Here is a 19,928-nt window from a genome sequence, read left to right on the forward strand (position 1 = left end):
CTGCCAGCTACTGAAACGGACGAGGAGAAGCCAGGGTCTGCTTGCATCGGGGACCGGTGAGTAGCATAGCTAGGATCTGGTCGCCCTCCTGCAGGAGCCCATTGCTTTTCCCCGCTGTGTCAAACAGCACCCTTTTCTGTACTCGCGCTCTGCTTCTGCCCACTGTGGAGGCTGCGCTTGAGTCGCGGAACTTGTTCTTCTTCTTTTGTGCACTAAACTGAACTGCCTGATTTACCTCGAAGAGCTTCTCCTTTTGCCCGTTGGCACCAGCGTGTGCAGGTACTTTTGAGCACAAGGCTCCACTCTTCGCAGGGCTTGGACTTCCATCTAGTTAGGTGCCTCTGAAGGCGAACTGGGTCTAAGCATTATTTCGCACTGCCTGTCTTCCTTCCCTTTTAGGTGGACTACCCATTTTGTGCATCTAACGCTTGAGACTGTCGTATTTGTATATATATTGTGTTGATATGGTATGTGTTGGTTTACTGTCATTATATTGTGATTTTCTCGCTACGGTCATTGTTTTAAAGGCCTTGAAATAAATGTGTATATATTTTTAATATAACAACTGTTTGGAGTAGTTTGTAAGTGATCTTGCTTTGTGTGCTCATTGCGGGCTTTCAGTCACCCTCACCCCTCTTGAGACCTAGTCTTGACCGCCGCGATCGCTACCTTGATTGGTCTGGCTCGTCCAGAGGTTACCTTGTTGCAAGTAATTAGGTTGGCCTTCTGAGCTTCTGCGCCACCAGGACAGAGTTCAGAAATCCGTCTTAACAAATTGGTGTACAGCGGTGGGATACGACTGAAGGTATCCAGTGTTGCGCACGGACTAAGGCATTCCAGGTTATTCCAACCAGGACACGTAGTGAATTGTTGTAGTATAACTTTAAAAAGGCCATAGTCCTATCTAACAGTATGGAAACAAATACCTTGTTAACTTTAAATGCTTCCAAATCAGAAACATTGAAAAAGATGTGTGCGGAGAGAGGTGTTTCCTCTCAAGGCACGAAATTGGAAATGATCCAAAGAATCGTGGCGTGGCAAGAAGCGCAGCTTGACGCTATAACTTCTGAGGACAGTGCGGAAGGAGGTGGGGCTGCTCTCACTGGTAGAACCGACGGTTCTGCCGCTGCACTGATCCATCGCGACCACGAGGACAGGGAGGACGAGATGTCTAATGTTTCCTCTGCCAGTGCTGATGGGGAGGCTATGCTTGAATTCAAGAAGCAAGAGCTGCGGTTTAGGCAGCAGGAGCTTGAATTCAGCATAGCCAAACTTAAAATCGAACAGGCAGAAAAACAAAAGGACAGGGATCACCAGTTGGAACTGGCCAAGCTTCAGTTTGCAAATGGGTCCAAGGGTCCTGGACATGGGTCTGGGGCCTCCTCTCATCCACGGTTTCCGAAAGATCTGCTCAGTGTATATGAGGAAAGGAATGACATTATGGACTGGCTGAATGCGTTTGAGTATGCATGCGAAGTTCAACAAGTTGACAATGCTGATAAGATTGCCTGGTTACTCAGCAGACTGCCCCATTCTGGCTGTAGTGCCATTATGGAAATGTCGAAGGCTGAGCGAGCTGATTTCGCAATGTTAAAGCAAACTCTCATTTTAAAGTTTGGGAAGACTCCGGCCCAATATTTGAAACGTTTCAGAGAGTATAAGAAAAAGGAAGGTGGTACTTGGGTATCTTATGTCACTGAGTCCTTGAAAAACTTAACTGGCTGGGTCGAAGGTTATAAGGTTTCTACCTTCGAAGGCATGATAAATCTTGTCATGCTGGAACACATTTTTGCATCTTCTTCCCCGGAGCTTAAGCAGCATTTGGCCGATTCGAAGGAGATAGATCCTAAGAAGCGGGCCATTGCAGCCGACTTATGGGTGTCACATCGAGTGTCCCATAAGGACAAAACTCATCCTGGTAAGCAGGAGGAAGGGAAAAAGTCCAAAGATATGGAGGGTGGAGAATCTGATAAATCTTCTTCTCATAAGGGCCACAAAAAGAAAAATAAGGGTGAGACACAAGAGAACTCACAGGGTAGTGGAGGTCAGCCTCCGAAACAGAACTCTGGTTACAATAAGCCTCCCTATGTAAACAGCCCCAATGGATCTTGTTATCTTGTTTGCTTGTGGAGCAACTGACCACGTGAAGGGGGATCCCTGGTGTAAGGTTAGACCTTTGGGGGTCCACTCCGCTAATCTGGCCTTCTCCTCCTACGAGGAAGAAGAGATTACAGGAGCATCCTTCTCCTCAGACTCATTTCCCAGCGGGATAGAGACTGAGGTAGTTTTAGTGTCCCTGGGTTCCTGGGAGCCTAAAGTCGCAGAGGCTTATGCTAGGATTCCGGATAATACCAAGCACTACTTTAAAGACAGTGTGCTGATCAATGGAGTAGATACTCCAGCTCTTAGGGATAGTGGGTGCAGTCGCACTGTAGTGGATTCTACCTTGGTAGACTCAGAGGAAGTTGCCAGAGCTACTCTGATGCCCACTAAGTTGGCTGACGGCCCACTCTGTATGTTCCCAGTAATACCTGTAAATCTTACTTTAAATGGTACAGCAGTCAGGATTCCAGTGAGCATTCAGAGAAACGTCCCGGGAAAGGTCTTGTTAGGTAATGATCTCAGAGCTTTAGGGCTCGTAGGAGACACTGCCGAAAGACCCTACACACGGTCTCAAGCACGGGCAGCATTGGCCAAGACCAATACGCTGCCCCAGCCGAAGGGGAAACCCAAGGCGAAAGGAGTCGACAAGTCAAGACTAGGGAAAGAGAATATTCCCCCGAGCTCGCCTACCACAGCAGTGGAGGAAGTTGGTCAATCGCCCGGGCCTGACGAGGAGGTGGCGATGCCTGAAGTATTTGACCCCAACGATCATCCTGAACTAAAAGACTTGTTAGTTGAAGGAGGTCCTGATAGGGACGAATTCAGTAAAGGCCAACATGAGTGCCCATCTCTGGAAGGCCTAAGGAGACAGGCCTGCTCCCAGCTTGAGGGTGAACCTCCTGGGACGCATAGGATTTATTGGGAAGGTGGACTCCTGTATAGTGAGCCCACAGAGTCTACAGAAGGAGACCATAGGAGGTTGGTGGTTCCCCTTGCTGTTAGGCCCTTCCTCCTGCAGTTGGCGCATGAAGTTCCCCTTGCTGGTCACCTTGGTATGAAGAGGACCAAGCAAAGGTTATCCATGCACTTCTACTGGCCCAAGATGGGGGTGCAAGTAGAAAGTCACTGCAGGAGTTGTGCCTCCTGCCAGTTGTCTGGTAAGGTTGGCGCGACAATCCAAGCTCCGTTGGTACCGCTCCCAGTTGTGGGGGTACCATTTGAAAGGGTAGGGATTGACATCGTTGGTCCCCTTGACACGCAAACATCCTCGGGCAATAGGTTTATCCTGGTGCTGGTCGACCATGCAACCAGATATCCTGAGGCCATCCCATTGAAAACTGTAACTGCCAAGTCAGTTGCAAAAGCTTTACTTGGCATATTTACTAGGGTTGGCTTCCCGAAAGAAGTTGTGTCGGATCGTGGCAGCAACTTTATGTCGAAGTATATGCAGGCTATGTGGAAAGAATGTGGGGTCACCTACAAGTTCTCTTCTGCATACCACCCCCAGACCAATGGTCTGGTGGAACGTTTCAACAGAACGTTAAAAAGCATGATTGGGGCTCTGGAGGAACCTCAGAGAAGAAAATGGGATCTTCTTTTACCATGCTTACTGTTTGCCTACCGAGAGGTACCACAGGAGGGTGTTGGCTTCAGCCCCTTCGAACTTCTGTTCGGTCATCCCGTACGGGGACCCTTAGCCATCGTCAAAGAGGGATGGGAGATGCCCACTCCCCCTGTTACTACCAACGTAGTTGATTATGTGCTAGGGCTCAGAAAACGGATGGTACTTCTGATGGGCTTGGCTAGTGATAAATTGAAGGCAGGACAAGCGCTGGTGAAACATTGGTACGACCAGAAGGCTTCCCTCATCAACTTTACATCTGGTCAGCAAGTCCTGATCATGAATCCCATAAGGCCTCCAGCTTTACAGGACAAATGGTCAGGCCCTTACACAGTGGTGGAGCCCCTGGGTGAGGTTAACTATTTAGTGGACCTTGGAAGGCCTGGACAGGCTCCAAAAGTGTTTCACGTGAATAGGCTGAAGGCTTTCGTCCCAAGAGTCGAAATTGCAGCACTGCTACTGGCTTCAGATGTTGAGGAAGAGGAGTCTGAACCTCCCCTCGACCTGTTCCAAAGCGGTCCTTCAGATAGCTCCTTTGAGGGTGTCCGAGTGGCCCCTCACCTGACTTCTGATCAGCAGGCTGAGGTGAAAAGTTTGCTTAGGCAGTTTTCCCCCCTGTTTTCACAGTCGCCTGGTTTGACACCTTGGTGCAAACATAACACTGACACAGGAGACAGTGTACCTACCAAAAGTAGGGGATACAGGATGTCAGACAAAGTGCGGTCTTATATTAAGACCGAGGTCAACAAGATGTTAGACCTTGGGGTGATTGAACCCTCTAGTAGTCCTTGGTCCAGCCCTGTGGTTTTGGTTCCAAAGGCAGGCACTTCTGAATTGAGGTTCTGCGTGGATTACAGGGCTCTGAATGCTGTCACCAAGACAGATGCACACCCCTTGCCTCGAACAGATGAGCTGGTGGATACTTTGGGTGCCTCCAAGTACCTCAGCACGTTTGACCTCACTGCTGACTATTGGCAAATAGCGTTAGCAGAGCATGCCAAGGAGAAGACAGCATTTTCTACTCCAGACGGCCTTTACCAATTCCGGGTAATGCCGTTCGGGTTGAAGAATGCACCTGCCACTTTCCAGAGGCTTGTGAATCATGTGTTGAATGGGTTGGACGAATTCTGTCTTGCATATCTGGACGATATAGCAGTTTTCAGTGCCACCTGGGAAGACCATGTGAAACACCTCGGGATTGTGCTCCAGGCTCTTCAGAAAGCACACCTGACCCTACAGGCTAGTAAATGCCAGATTGGACAAGGCTCAGTGGTTTACCTTGGACATGAAGTAGGTGGAGGGAGGATACAGCCTCTTCCCAGTAAAGTACAAGCAGTACAAGACTGGCCTACCCCCACTACGCAAACCCAAGTGAGAGCCTTCTTAGGACTCACGGGGTATTACCGCAATTTTGTGGCAGACTATGGCACCATAGCTGCCCCTCTGACTGCCCTCACAACTCCGAAGAAACCCAAGAAGGTAACTTGGACCGACGAGTGTGAGAAGGCCTTCAATGGCTTAAAAGACTCCTTGTGCCAGGCCCCTGTCCTCAGGGCCCCTGATTATCAAAGACCTTTTATCGTGCAGACGGATGCCTCTGACACTGGGATAGGAGCTGTACTATCACAAGTAGATGAGAAGGGTAAGGAACACCCTATTGGTTTTATTAGCCGCCAGCTTAAGGACAGAGAGCTCAGATGGTCCACGGTAGAGAAAGAATGTTTCTCTGTTGTGTGGACCCTAAGGAAGCTGAGGCCCTACCTCTATGGGACCCACTTCGCTGTGCAAACTGACCATAAGCCTTTAAAGTGGCTAATGAACATGAAGGGGGAGAATCCAAAGTTGCTTAGGTGGTCCATAAGTCTACAAGGCTTCGACTTCACTATTGAGCATAGGCCAGGTGTCCAACATAGCAATGCTGATGGGTTGTCCAGAATGTTTAACCGACCTGAACAAGAGACTCATCCAGGGGTGGATTAGTTCCCCCTGTCCATAGTCTGGGAGGGGCGAGTGTTAGGAAAGATTTCGTAATTGTAGGTAATTTTCCTTCCATGTGGCAACCCCTAAACTTTTTGCTGTTGTTTTTCACCTTGTTCTTGACTTTGCCAGAGAAGTGCAGCCTTCTGCCGCACTCCTCTGGGCTTTCGCTCCTTTCTTATGGGGAAACTGACATGCCCTTAAGACAGTCAGTACCGGGGAACGCTGTTTCCCGTAGTTTCTTTTATCATGTTGCGGCTTTCGTGCAACATGACACAAGAGGGCACTGTAAGCTAAGTTACAGCTCTCTTGGGTCTCTAGCCTTCTACAGGCCCTAGATACTCGTTTAGGATTGTATCTGATCGGTGCAAGTGATTCAGGGACGGGAATGGTGGCAGCGATCGTTTCTTGTGTTTTGAGCTCCTTTTGGCGTTCTAAGCGCGTTTTCCGCGCTTAACCCAAAATGGTGGCCTGGCTCCCAAAATGGCCAGACCACGAGGCTCCTTTGTCCTGTCCGCTGACTGTCTTGCTCCCTTCACCTTCCCCAGGTCGAGCCGACCCAGGGCCTTCCTTATTTGGGCATGTAATTTCCCGCGAAACACGGATGCTTTAGCGGGCTTCTACATGTCTTGTGTGTGCCTCCAGGATGTGGGCTGGGATGTCTGGTCCCAATACACATCCTGGGTGCCAGAGAGTCTAGGGTGGTGTGAATGCCTGGGACCACCGTGGTCCGTGATTGGTCCACGAATGGTGTGAGTGTTGATGAGCGGATCTCCCATTGGGTCCCCTCCGTTTTGGCGCGAAGGGAACCGTGGATAAGAGGGGGCTGGAAACACCACTACCATGTCGATCTCCTGACTTCTCACGAACGAAGGAATACAGGAGCCAAGTATCCTGCAACCAAGAGGCTGGACCGAGGAATCGCTGGTGACCCGCTGAAGGACTTCTCCTCTGCACTGCTGTCGCCTTGTGGAACCCTTTTCACCTTTGATCGAACCAGAAGGCCTGTACTGGTAGTTCGACCCTTGGAATAGCGGGAACAGCTATTCTCGGCATCTTCACCATCTCCTGCCAGTAAGCCTTCGGAAGCGTCTCTGGGCCATCCAGCTGACTGACCAGCTTACACGGGAGTCTTGCTCGGTAACCGCCGCCAGGTTGTGTAGTATTTCGAGTCCTTGTCACTCTCACACGCTTCGTACACTTGGGGTTCCCAGGTCTGAAGTGAGTAGTGTACATTTGGCTCAGATACACACGGCCGATCCGTTGCCCTGCTGTGGTAACAAACTGTGCGGGTTTATTCGATTGGGACGTCTTTTTACTCAACACGACGACGAGGCGTTCCCTGCTCTTCTGAACCTGCCAGCCTCTGAAACGGACGCGGAGAAGCCTGGGTCTGCTTGCATCGGGGACCGGTGAGTAGCATAGCTAGGATCTGGTCGCCCTCCTGCAGGAGCCCATTGCTTTTCCCCGCTGTGTCAAACAGCACCCTTTTCCGTACTCGCGCTCTGCTTCTGCCCACTGTGGAGGCTGCGCTTGAGTCGCGGAACTTGTTCTTCTTCTTTTGTGCACTAAACTGAACTGCCTGATTTCCCTCGAAGAGCTTCTCCTTTTGCCCGTTGGCACCAGCGCGTGCAGGTACTTTTGAGCACAAGGCTCCACTCTTCGCAGGGCTCGGACTTCCATCTAGTTAGGTGCCTCTGAAGGCGAACTCGGTCTAAGCATTATTTCGCACTGCCTGTCTTCCTTCCCTTTTAGATGGACTACCCATTTTGTGCATCTAACGCTTGAGACTATCGTATTTGTATATATATTGTGTTGATATGGTATGTGTTGGTTTACTATCGTTATATTGTGATTTTCTCGCTACGGTCATTGTTTTAAAGGCCTTGAAATAAATGTGTATATATTTTTGATATAACAACTGTTTGGAGTAGTTTGTAAGTGATCTTGCTTTGTGTGCTCATTGCGGGCTTTCAGTCACCCTCACCCCTCTTGAGACCTAGTCTTGACCGCCGCGATCGCTACCTTGATTGGTCTGGCTCGTCCAGAGGTTACCCTGTTCCAAGTAATTAGGTTGGCCTTCTGAGCTTCTGCGCCACCAGGACAGAGTTCAGAAATCCGTCTTAACACTCGCCGAGTCCGATCTATGACTCTCCCCGAGCCCTATCTCTGACTCTCTCCGAGCCCAGTGTATGACTCTCCCTGAGCCCTCTCTCTGATTCTCCCTGAGCCTTGTCTTTGACTCTCCCCGAGCCCTATCTCTGACTCTCCCCAAGCCCTATCTCTGATTCTGTCTGAGCCCTGTCTATGACTCCCTCTAAGTCCTGTCTAGGACTCTCTCTGAGCTTCTATGACTCTCCGCGAGCCTTATGACTCTCCCCAAGTCCTGCCTATGACTCTCCCCAAGCTTCTATGACTCTCCCCGAGCTTCTATGACTCTACCCAAGTCCTGTCTATGACTCTCCCGAGCTTCTATGACTCTCCCCGAGCCCTATGACTCTCCCCGAGTCCTGTCTAGGGCTCTCCTCGAGCTTCTATGACTCTCCCTGAGCTTCTATGACTCTCCCCGAGTCCTGTCCATGACTGTCCCCGAGCTTCTATGACTCTGCCCGAGTCCGATCTATGACTCTCCCCGAGCCCTATCTCTGACTCTCTCTGAGCCCGGTGTATGACTCTCCCTGAGCCCTCTCTCTGATTCTCCCTGAGCCTTGTCTTTGACTCTCCCCGAGCCCTATCTCTGACTCTCCCCAAGCCCTATCTCTGACTCTCTCTGAGCCCTGTCTATGACTCCCTCTGAGTCCTGTCTAGGACTCTCCCCAAGCTTCTATGACTCTCCCTGAGCCCTATCTATGACTCTCCCAGAGTCCCGTCTATGACTCTCCCCAAGCCCTGTCTATGACTCTCCCCAAGCCCTGTCTATGACTCTCCCCGAGTCCTGTCGCTGGCTCTCCCTGAGCCCTGTCTATGACACTCCCAGAGTCCTGACTATGACTTGCCCCGAGCCCTATCTCTGACTCTCCCCGAGCCCTGTCTACGACTCTCTCCAACCCCTGTCTATGATTCTCCCTGAGCCCTATCTATGACTCCCTCCGAGCCCTGTCTATGATTCTCCCCGAGCTTCTTTGACTCTCCCCAAGCCCTATCTATGACTCTCCCTGATTCCTGTCTATGACTCTCCCCGAGCCCTGTCTATGGCTCTCCCCTAGCCCTGTCTAGGACTCTCCCTGAGCCCTGTCTATGACTCTCCCTAAGCTTCTGTCCAGGAATCTCCCCAAGCTTCTATGACTCTCCCCAAGCCCTGTCTATGACTCTCTCTGAGCCCCATCTATGACTCTCCCCGAGCCCTGTCTATGACTCTCCCTGAGCCCCATCTATGACTCTCCCTGAGTCCTGTCTGTGACTCTCCCCAAACCCTATCTCTGACTCTCCACGAGCCCTGTCTATTACTCTCCCTTCTAGGACTGACCCAAGCTTCTATGACTCTCCCCGAGCCCTGTCTAGGACTCTCCCCGAGCTTCTATGACTCTCCTCGAGCCCTGTGTATGACTCTCCTCGAGCTTCTATGACTCTCTCCGAGCCTTGTCTATGACTCTCCCCGAACCGTGTCTAGGACTCTCCACTATCTGCTATGACTCTCCCCGAGCCCTATCTCTGACTCTCCCCGAGCCCTGTCTGTGACTCTCCCCGAGTTCTGTCTATGACTCTCCCCGAGTTCTGTCTATGACTCTCCCCGAGTCCTGTCTATGACTCTCCCAGAGCTTCTGTAAGTCTCCACGAGCCCTATCTCTGACTCTCCCCGAGCCCTGTCTATGACTCTCCCCAAGCTTCTATGACTCTCCCTGAGCCCTGTCTATGACTCTCCCAGAGTCCCGTCTATGACTCTCCCCAAGCCCTGTCTATGACTCTCCCCAAGCCCTGTCTATGACTCTCCCCGAGTCCTGTCTATGGCTCTCCCTGAGCACTGTCTATGACACTCCCAGAGTCCTGACTATGGCTCGCCCCAAGCCCTATCTCTGACTCTCCCCGAGCCCTGTCTACGACTCTCTCCAACCCCTGTCTGTGATTCTCCCTGAGCCCTATCTATGACTCCCTCCGAGCCCTGTCTATGACTCTCCCCGAGCTTCTTTGACTCTCCCCAAGCCCTATCTACGACTCTCCCTGATTCCTGTCTATGACTCTCCCCGAGCCCTGTCTATGGCTCTCCCCGAGCACTGTCTAGGACTCTCCCTGAGCCCTGTCTATGACTCTCCCTAAGCTTCTGTCCAGGAATCTCCCCAAGCTTCTATGACTCTCCCCAAGCCCTGTCTATGACTCTCTCTGAGCCCCATCTATGACTCTCCCCGAGCCCTGTCTATGACTCTCCCTGAGCCCCATCTATGACTCTCCCTGAGTCCTGTCTGTGACTCTCCCCAAACCCTATCTCTGACTCTCCACGAGCCCTGTCTATTACTCTCCCTTCTAGGACTGACCCAAGCTTCTATGACTCTCCCCGAGCCCTGTCTAGGACTCTCCCCGAGCTTCTATGACTCTCCTCGAGCCCTGTGTATGACTCTCCTCGAGCTTCTATGACTCTCTCCGAGCCTTGTCTATGACTCTCCCCGAACCCTGTCTAGGACTCTCCACTATCTGCTATGACTCTCCCCGAGCCCTATCTCTGACTCTCCCCGAGTCCTGTCTGTGACTCTCCCCGAGTTCTGTCTATGACTCTCCCCGAGTTCTGTCTATGACTCTCCCCGAGTCCTGTCTATGACTCTCCCAGAGCTTCTGTAAGTCTCCACGAGCCCTATCTCTGACTCTCCCCGAGCCCTGTCTATGACTCTCCCTGAGCCCTGTCTATGACTTTCCCTGAGCCCTATCTCTGGCTCTTCCCGAGCTCTGTCTACGACTCTCCCCGAGCCCTGTCTACGACTCTCCCTGAGCCCTGTCTATAACTCTCCCAGAGCTTCTGTGAGTCTCCACGAGCCCTATCTCTGACTCTCCCCGAGCGCTGTCTATGACTCTCCCCGAGCCCTGTCTATAACTCTCCCTGAGCCCTATCTCTGGCTCTCCCCGAGCCCTGTCTATGACTCTCCCCGAGCCCTATCTCTGTGTCTCCCCGAGCCCTGTCTGTGACTCTCCCCGAGCCCTTTCTATGACTTTTCCCGAGCTTCTATGACTCTCCGCGAGCCCTATGACTCTCCCCAAGTCCTGCCTATGACTCTCCCCGAGCTTCTATGACTCTCCCCGAGCTTCTATGCCTCTACCCAAGTCCTGTCTATGACTCTCCCCGAGTCCTGTCTAGGACTCTCCCGAGCTTCTCTGACTCTCCCCGAGCCCTATGACTCTCCCCGAGTCCTGTCTATGACACTCCTAGAGCTTCTATGACTCTCCCCGAGCTTCTATTACTCTCCCCGAGTCCTGTCCATGACTCTCCCTGAGCTTCTATGACTCTCCCCGAGTCCGATCTATGACTCTCCCCGAGCCCTATCTCTGACTGTCTCCGAGCACGGTCTATGACTCTCCCTGAGCCCTATCTCTGATTCTACCTGAGCCTTGTCTTTGACTCCCCCCTATCCCTATCTCTGACTCTCTCTGAGCCCTGTCTATGACACCCTCTTTTCCCGAGCTTCTATGACTCTCCGCTATCCCTATGACTCTCCCCAAGTCCTGCCTATGACTCTCCCCGAGCTTCTATGACTCTCGCCGAGCTTCTATGACTCTACCCAAGTCCTGTCTATGACTCTCCCCGAGTCCAGTCTAGGACTCTCCCCGAGCTTCTATGACTCTCCCCTTGCCCTGTCTATGACTCTCCCAGAGTCCTGTCTATGACTCTCCCAGAGCCCTGTCTATGACTCTCCCCGAGCCCTGTCTATGACTCTCCCAGAGCCCTGTCTATGACACTCCCAGAGTCCTGACTATGACTCTCACCGAGCCCTATCTCTGACTCTCCCCGGGCCCTGTCTATGACTCTCCCCGACCCCTGTCTATGACTCTTCCTGAGCCCTATCTATGACTCCCTATGAGTCCTGTCTAGGACTCTCCCCGAGCCCTTTCTATGACTTTCCCCGAGCTTCTATGACTCTCCGCGAGCCCTATGACTCTCCCCAAGTCCTGCCTATGACCCTCCCTGAGCTTCTATGACTCTCCCCGAGCTTCTATGACTCTACCCAAGTCCTGTCTATGACTCTCCCCGAGTCCTGTCTATGACTCCCCTCAGCTTCTCTGACTCTCCCCGAGCCCTATGACTCTCCCCGAGTCCTGTCTAGGACTCTCCTGTAGCTTTTATGACTCTCCCCGAGCTTCTATGACTCTCCCCGAGTCCTGTCCATGACTCTCCCCAAGCTTCTATGACTCTCCCCGAGTCCGATCTATGACTCTCCCCGAGCCCTATCTCTGACTCTCTCTGAGCCCGGTCTATGACTCTCCCTGAGCCCTATCTCTGATTCTCCCTGAGCCTTGTCTTTGACTCCCACTGATCCCTATCTCTGACTCTCCCCAAGCCCTATCTCTGACTCTCTCCGAGCCCTGCCTATGACTCCCTCTGAGTCCTGTCTATGACTCCCTCTGAGTCCTGTCTAGGACTCTCCCCGAGCCCTGTCTATGACTCTCCCAGAGTCCTGTCTATGACTCTCCCCAAGCCCTGTCTATGACTCTCCCCGAGCCCAGTCTATGACTCTCCCAGAGTCCTGTCTATGGCTCGCCCTGAGCCCTGTCTATGACACTCCCAGAGTCCTGATTATGACTCTCCCCGAGCTTCTATGACTCTCCCCGAGTCCTGTCCATGACTCTCCCCCCGAGCTTCTATGACTCTCCCCGAGTCCGATCTATGACTTTCCCCGAGTTCTATCTCTGACTCTCTCCGAGCCCGGTCTATGACTCTCCCTGAGCCCTCTCTCTGATTCTCCCTGAGCCTTGTCTTTGACTCTCCCCGAGCCCTATCTCTGACTCTCTCTGAGCCCTGTCTATGACTCCCTCTGAGGCCTGTCTAGGACTCTCCCCGAGCTTCTATGACTCTCCGCGAGCCCTATGACTCTCCCCAAGTCCTGCCTATGACTCCGCGAGCTTCTATGACTCTCCCCGAGCTTCTATGACTCTACCCAAGTCCTGTCTATGACTCTCCCCGAGTCCTGTCTATAACTCTCCCGAGCTTCTATGACTCTCCCCGAGCCCTATGACTCTCCCCGAGTCCTGTCTAGGACTCTCCTCGAGCTTCTATGACTCTCTCTGAGCTTCTATGACTCTCCCCGAGTCCTGTCCATGACTCTCCCCGAGCTTCTATGACTCTCCCCGAGTCCGATCTATGACTCTCCCCGAGCCCTATCTCTGACTCTCTCTGAGCCCGGTCTATGACTCTCCCTGAGCCCTATCTCTGATTCTCCCTGAGCCTTGTCTTTGACTCTCCCAGAGTCCTATCTCTGACTCTCCTCAAGCCCTATCTCTGACTCTCTCCGAGCCCTGTCTATGACTCCCTCTGAGTCCTGTCTAGGACTCTCCCCAAGCTTCTATGACTCTCCCCGAGCCCTGTCTATGACTCTCCCAGAGTCCTGTCTTTGACTCTCCCCAAGCCCTGTCTATGACGCTCCCCAAGCCCTGTCTATGACTCTCCCCGAGTCCTGTCTATGGCTCTCCCTGAGCCCTATCTATGACTCTCCCTGAGTCCTGTCTATGACTCTTCCCGAGCCCTGTCTATGACTCTCCCTGAGCCCCATCTATGACTCTCCCTGAGCCTTGTCTTTGACTCTCCCAGAGTCCTATCTCTGACTCTCCTCAAGCCCTATCTCTGACTCTCTCCGAGCCCTGTCTATGACTCCCTCTGAGTCCTGTCTAGGACTCTCCCCAAGCTTCTATGACTCTCCCCGAGCCCTGTCTATGACTCTCCCAGAGTCCTGTCTTTGACTCTCCCCAAGCCCTGTCTATGACGCTCCCCAAGCCCTGTCTATGACTCTCCCCGAGCCCTGTCTATGACTCTCCCCGAGCCCTATCTCTGTGTCTCCCCGAGCCCTGTCTGTGACTCTCCCCGAGCCCTTTCTATGACTTTTCCCGAGCTTCTATGACTCTCCGCGAGCCCTATGACTCTCCCCAAGTCCTGCCTATGACTCTCCCCGAGCTTCTATGACTCTCCCCGAGCTTCTATGCCTCTACCCAAGTCCTGTCTATGACTCTCCCCGAGTCCTGTCTAGGACTCTCCCGAGCTTCTCTGACTCTCCCCGAGCCCTATGACTCTCCCCGAGTCCTGTCTATGACACTCCTAGAGCTTCTATGACTCTCCCCGAGCTTCTATTACTCTCCCCGAGTCCTGTCCATGACTCTCCCTGAGCTTCTATGACTCTCCCCGAGTCCGATCTATGACTCTCCCCGAGCCCTATCTCTGACTGTCTCCGAGCACGGTCTATGACTCTCCCTGAGCCCTATCTCTGATTCTACCTGAGCCTTGTCTTTGACTCCCCCCTATCCCTATCTCTGACTCTCTCTGAGCCCTGTCTATGACACCCTCTTTTCCCGAGCTTCTATGACTCTCCGCTATCCCTATGACTCTCCCCAAGTCCTGCCTATGACTCTCCCCGAGCTTCTATGACTCTCGCCGAGCTTCTATGACTCTACCCAAGTCCTGTCTATGACTCTCCCCGAGTCCAGTCTAGGACTCTCCCCGAGCTTCTATGACTCTCCCCTTGCCCTGTCTATGACTCTCCCAGAGTCCTGTCTATGACTCTCCCAGAGCCCTGTCTATGACTCTCCCCGAGCCCTGTCTATGACTCTCCCAGAGCCCTGTCTATGACACTCCCAGAGTCCTGACTATGACTCTCCCCGAGCCCTATCTCTGACTCTCCCCGGGCCCTGTCTATGACTCTCCCCGACCCCTGTCTATGACTCTTCCTGAGCCCTATCTATGACTCCCTATGAGTCCTGTCTAGGACTCTCCCCGAGCCCTTTCTATGACTTTCCCCGAGCTTCTATGACTCTCCGCGAGCCCTATGACTCTCCCCAAGTCCTGCCTATGACCCTCCCTGAGCTTCTATGACTCTCCCCGAGCTTCTATGACTCTACCCAAGTCCTGTCTATGACTCTCTCTGAGCCCGGTCTATGACTCTCCCTGAGCCCTATCTCTGATTCTCCCTGAGCCTTGTCTTTGACTCCCACTGATCCCTATCTCTGACTCTCCCCAAGCCCTATCTCTGACTCTCTCCGAGCCCTGCCTATGACTCCCTCTGAGTCCTGTCTATGACTCCCTCTGAGTCCTGTCTAGGACTCTCCCCGAGCCCTGTCTATGACTCTCCCAGAGTCCTGTCTATGACTCTCCCCAAGCCCTGTCTATGACTCTCCCCGAGCCCAGTCTATGACTCTCCCAGAGTCCTGTCTATGGCTCGCCCTGAGCCCTGTCTATGACACTCCCAGAGTCCTGATTATGACTCTCCCCGAGCTTCTATGACTCTCCCCGAGTCCTGTCCATGACTCTCCCCCCGAGCTTCTATGACTCTCCCCGAGTCCGATCTATGACTTTCCCCGAGTTCTATCTCTGACTCTCTCCGAGCCCGGTCTATGACTCTCCCTGAGCCCTCTCTCTGATTCTCCCTGAGCCTTGTCTTTGACTCTCCCCGAGCCCTATCTCTGACTCTCTCTGAGCCCTGTCTATGACTCCCTCTGAGGCCTGTCTAGGACTCTCCCCGAGCTTCTATGACTCTCCGCGAGCCCTATGACTCTCCCCAAGTCCTGCCTATGACTCCGCGAGCTTCTATGACTCTCCCCGAGCTTCTATGACTCTACCCAAGTCCTGTCTATGACTCTCCCCGAGTCCTGTCTATAACTCTCCTGAGCTTCTATGACTCTCCCCGAGCCCTATGACTCTCCCCGAGTCCTGTCTAGGACTCTCCTCGAGCTTCTATGACTCTCTCTGAGCTTCTATGACTCTCCCCGAGTCCTGTCCATGACTCTCCCCGAGCTTCTATGACTCTCCCCGAGTCCGATCTATGACTCTCCCCGAGCCCTATCTCTGACTCTCTCTGAGCCCGGTCTATGACTCTCCCTGAGCCCTATCTCTGATTCTCCCTGAGCCTTGTCTTTGACTCTCCCAGAGTCCTATCTCTGACTCTCCTCAAGCCCTATCTCTGACTCTCTCCGAGCCCTGTCTATGACTCCCTCTGAGTCCTGTCTAGGACTCTCCCCAAGCTTCTATGACTCTCCCCGAGCCCTGTCTATGACTCTCCCAGAGTCCTGTCTTTGACTCTCCCCAAGCCCTGTCTATGACGCTCCCCAAGCCCTGTCTATGACTCTCCCCGAGTCCTGTCTATGGCTCTCCCTGAGCCCTATCTATGACTCTCCCTGAGTCCTGTCTATGACTCTTCCCGAGCCCTGTCTATGACTCTCCCTGAGCCCCATCTATGACTCTCCCTGAGCCTTGTCTTTGACTCTCCCAGAGTCCTATCTCTGACTCTCCTCAAGCCCTATCTCTGACTCTCTCCGAGCCCTGTCTATGACTCCCTCTGAGTCCTGTCTAGGACTCTCCCCAAGCTTCTATGACTCTCCCCGAGCCCTGTCTATGACTCTCCCAGAGTCCTGTCTTTGACTCTCCCCAAGCCCTGTCTATGACGCTCCCCAAGCCCTGTCTATGACTCTCCCCGAGCCCTGTCTATGACTCTCCCCGAGCCCTATCTCTGTGTCTCCCCGAGCCCTGTCTGTGACTCTCCCCGAGCCCTTTCTATGACTTTTCCCGAGCTTCTATGACTCTCCGCGAGCCCTATGACTCTCCCCAAGTCCTGCCTATGACTCTCCCCGAGCTTCTATGACTCTCCCCGAGCTTCTATGCCTCTACCCAAGTCCTGTCTATGACTCTCCCCGAGTCCTGTCTAGGACTCTCCCGAGCTTCTCTGACTCTCCCCGAGCCCTATGACTCTCCCCGAGTCCTGTCTATGACACTCCTAGAGCTTCTATGACTCTCCCCGAGCTTCTATTACTCTCCCCGAGTCCTGTCCATGACTCTCCCTGAGCTTCTATGACTCTCCCCGAGTCCGATCTATGACTCTCCCCGAGCCCTATCTCTGACTGTCTCCGAGCACGGTCTATGACTCTCCCTGAGCCCTATCTCTGATTCTACCTGAGCCTTGTCTTTGACTCCCCCCTATCCCTATCTCTGACTCTCTCTGAGCCCTGTCTATGACACCCTCTTTTCCCGAGCTTCTATGACTCTCCGCTATCCCTATGACTCTCCCCAAGTCCTGCCTATGACTCTCCCCGAGCTTCTATGACTCTCGCCGAGCTTCTATGACTCTACCCAAGTCCTGTCTATGACTCTCCCCGAGTCCAGTCTAGGACTCTCCCCGAGCTTCTATGACTCTCCCCTTGCCCTGTCTATGACTCTCCCAGAGTCCTGTCTATGACTCTCCCAGAGCCCTGTCTATGACTCTCCCCGAGCCCTGTCTATGACTCTCCCAGAGCCCTGTCTATGACACTCCCAGAGTCCTGACTATGACTCTCCCCGAGCCCTATCTCTGACTCTCCCCGGGCCCTGTCTATGACTCTCCCCGACCCCTGTCTATGACTCTTCCTGAGCCCTATCTATGACTCCCTATGAGTCCTGTCTAGGACTCTCCCCGAGCCCTTTCTATGACTTTCCCCGAGCTTCTATGACTCTCCGCGAGCCCTATGACTCTCCCCAAGTCCTGCCTATGACCCTCCCTGAGCTTCTATGACTCTCCCCGAGCTTCTATGACTCTACCCAAGTCCTGTCTATGACTCTCCCCGAGTCCTGTCTATGACTCCCCTCAGCTTCTCTGACTCTCCCCGAGCCCTATGACTCTCCCCGAGTCCTGTCTAGGACTCTCCTGTAGCTTTTATGACTCTCCCCGAGCTTCTATGACTCTCCCCGAGTCCTGTCCATGACTCTCCCCAAGCTTCTATGACTCTCCCCGAGTCCGATCTATGACTCTCCCCGAGCCCTATCTCTGACTCTCTCTGAGCCCGGTCTATGACTCTCCCTGAGCCCTATCTCTGATTCTCCCTGAGCCTTGTCTTTGACTCCCACTGATCCCTATCTCTGACTCTCCCCAAGCCCTATCTCTGACTCTCTCCGAGCCCTGCCTATGACTCCCTCTGAGTCCTGTCTATGACTCCCTCTGAGTCCTGTCTAGGACTCTCCCCGAGCCCTGTCTATGACTCTCCCAGAGTCCTGTCTATGACTCTCCCCAAGCCCTGTCTATGACTCTCCCCGAGCCCAGTCTATGACTCTCCCAGAGTCCTGTCTATGGCTCGCCCTGAGCCCTGTCTATGACACTCCCAGAGTCCTGATTATGACTCTCCCCGAGCTTCTATGACTCTCCCCGAGTCCTGTCCATGACTCTCCCCCCGAGCTTCTATGACTCTCCCCGAGTCCGATCTATGACTTTCCCCGAGTTCTATCTCTGACTCTCTCCGAGCCCGGTCTATGACTCTCCCTGAGCCCTCTCTCTGATTCTCCCTGAGCCTTGTCTTTGACTCTCCCCGAGCCCTATCTCTGACTCTCTCTGAGCCCCATCTATGACTCTCCCTGAGCCTTGTCTTTGACTCTCCCAGAGTCCTATCTCTGACTCTCCTCAAGCCCTATCTCTGACTCTCTCCGAGCCCTGTCTATGACTCCCTCTGAGTCCTGTCTAGGACTCTCCCCAAGCTTCTATGACTCTCCCCGAGCCCTGTCTATGACTCTCCCAGAGTCCTGTCTTTGACTCTCCCCAAGCCCTGTCTATGACGCTCCCCAAGCCCTGTCTATGACTCTCCCCGAGCCCTGTCTATGACTCTCCCCGAGCCCTATCTCTGTGTCTCCCCGAGCCCTGTCTGTGACTCTCCCCGAGCCCTTTCTATGACTTTTCCCGAGCTTCTATGACTCTCCGCGAGCCCTATGACTCTCCCCAAGTCCTGCCTATGACTCTCCCCGAGCTTCTATGACTCTCCCCGAGCTTCTATGCCTCTACCCAAGTCCTGTCTATGACTCTCCCCGAGTCCTGTCTAGGACTCTCCCGAGCTTCTCTGACTCTCCCCGAGCCCTATGACTCTCCCCGAGTCCTGTCTATGACACTCCTAGAGCTTCTATGACTCTCCCCGAGCTTCTATTACTCTCCCCGAGTCCTGTCCATGACTCTCCCTGAGCTTCTATGACTCTCCCCGAGTCCGATCTATGACTCTCCCCGAGCCCTATCTCTGACTGTCTCCGAGCACGGTCTATGACTCTCCCTGAGCCCTATCTCTGATTCTACCTGAGCCTTGTCTTTGACTCCCCCCTATCCCTATCTCTGACTCTCTCTGAGCCCTGTCTATGACACCCTCTTTTCCCGAGCTTCTATGACTCTCCGCTATCCCTATGACTCTCCCCAAGTCCTGCCTATGACTCTCCCCGAGCTTCTATGACTCTCGCCGAGCTTCTATGACTCTACCCAAGTCCTGTCTATGACTCTCCCCGAGTCCAGTCTAGGACTCTCCCCGAGCTTCTATGACTCTCCCCTTGCCCTGTCTATGACTCTCCCAGAGTCCTGTCTATGACTCTCCCAGAGCCCTGTCTATGACTCTCCCCGAGCCCTGTCTATGACTCTCCCAGAGCCCTGTCTATGACACTCCCAGAGTCCTGACTATGACTCTCCCCGAGCCCTATCTCTGACTCTCCCCGGGCCCTGTCTATGACTCTCCCCGACCCCTGTCTATGACTCTTCCTGAGCCCTATCTATGACTCCCTATGAGTCCTGTCTAGGACTCTCCCCGAGCCCTTTCTATGACTTTCCCCGAGCTTCTATGACTCTCCGCGAGCCCTATGACTCTCCCCAAGTCCTGCCTATGACCCTCCCTGAGCTTCTATGACTCTCCCCGAGCTTCTATGACTCTACCCAAGTCCTGTCTATGACTCTCCCCGAGTCCTGTCTATGACTCCCCTCAGCTTCTCTGACTCTCCCCGAGCCCTATGACTCTCCCCGAGTCCTGTCTAGGACTCTCCTGTAGCTTTTATGACTCTCCCTGAGCTTCTATGACTCTCCCCGAGTCCTGTCCATGACTCTCCCCAAGCTTCTATGACTCTCCCCGAGTCCGATCTATGACTCTCCCCGAGCCCTATCTCTGACTCTCTCTGAGCCCGGTCTATGACTCTCCCTGAGCCCTATCTCTGATTCTCCCTGAGCCTTGTCTTTGACTCCCACTGATCTCTATCTCTGACTCTCCCCAAGCCCTATCTCTGACTCTCTCCGAGCCCTGCCTATGACTCCCTCTGAGTCCTGTCTATGACTCCCTCTGAGTCCTG

This window comes from Ambystoma mexicanum, chromosome 13, assembly GCF_040938575.1.
Source record: "Ambystoma mexicanum isolate Mex_15411 chromosome 13, UKY_AmexF1_1, whole genome shotgun sequence".
NCBI classification, from domain to species: Eukaryota; Metazoa; Chordata; class Amphibia; order Caudata; family Ambystomatidae; genus Ambystoma; species Ambystoma mexicanum.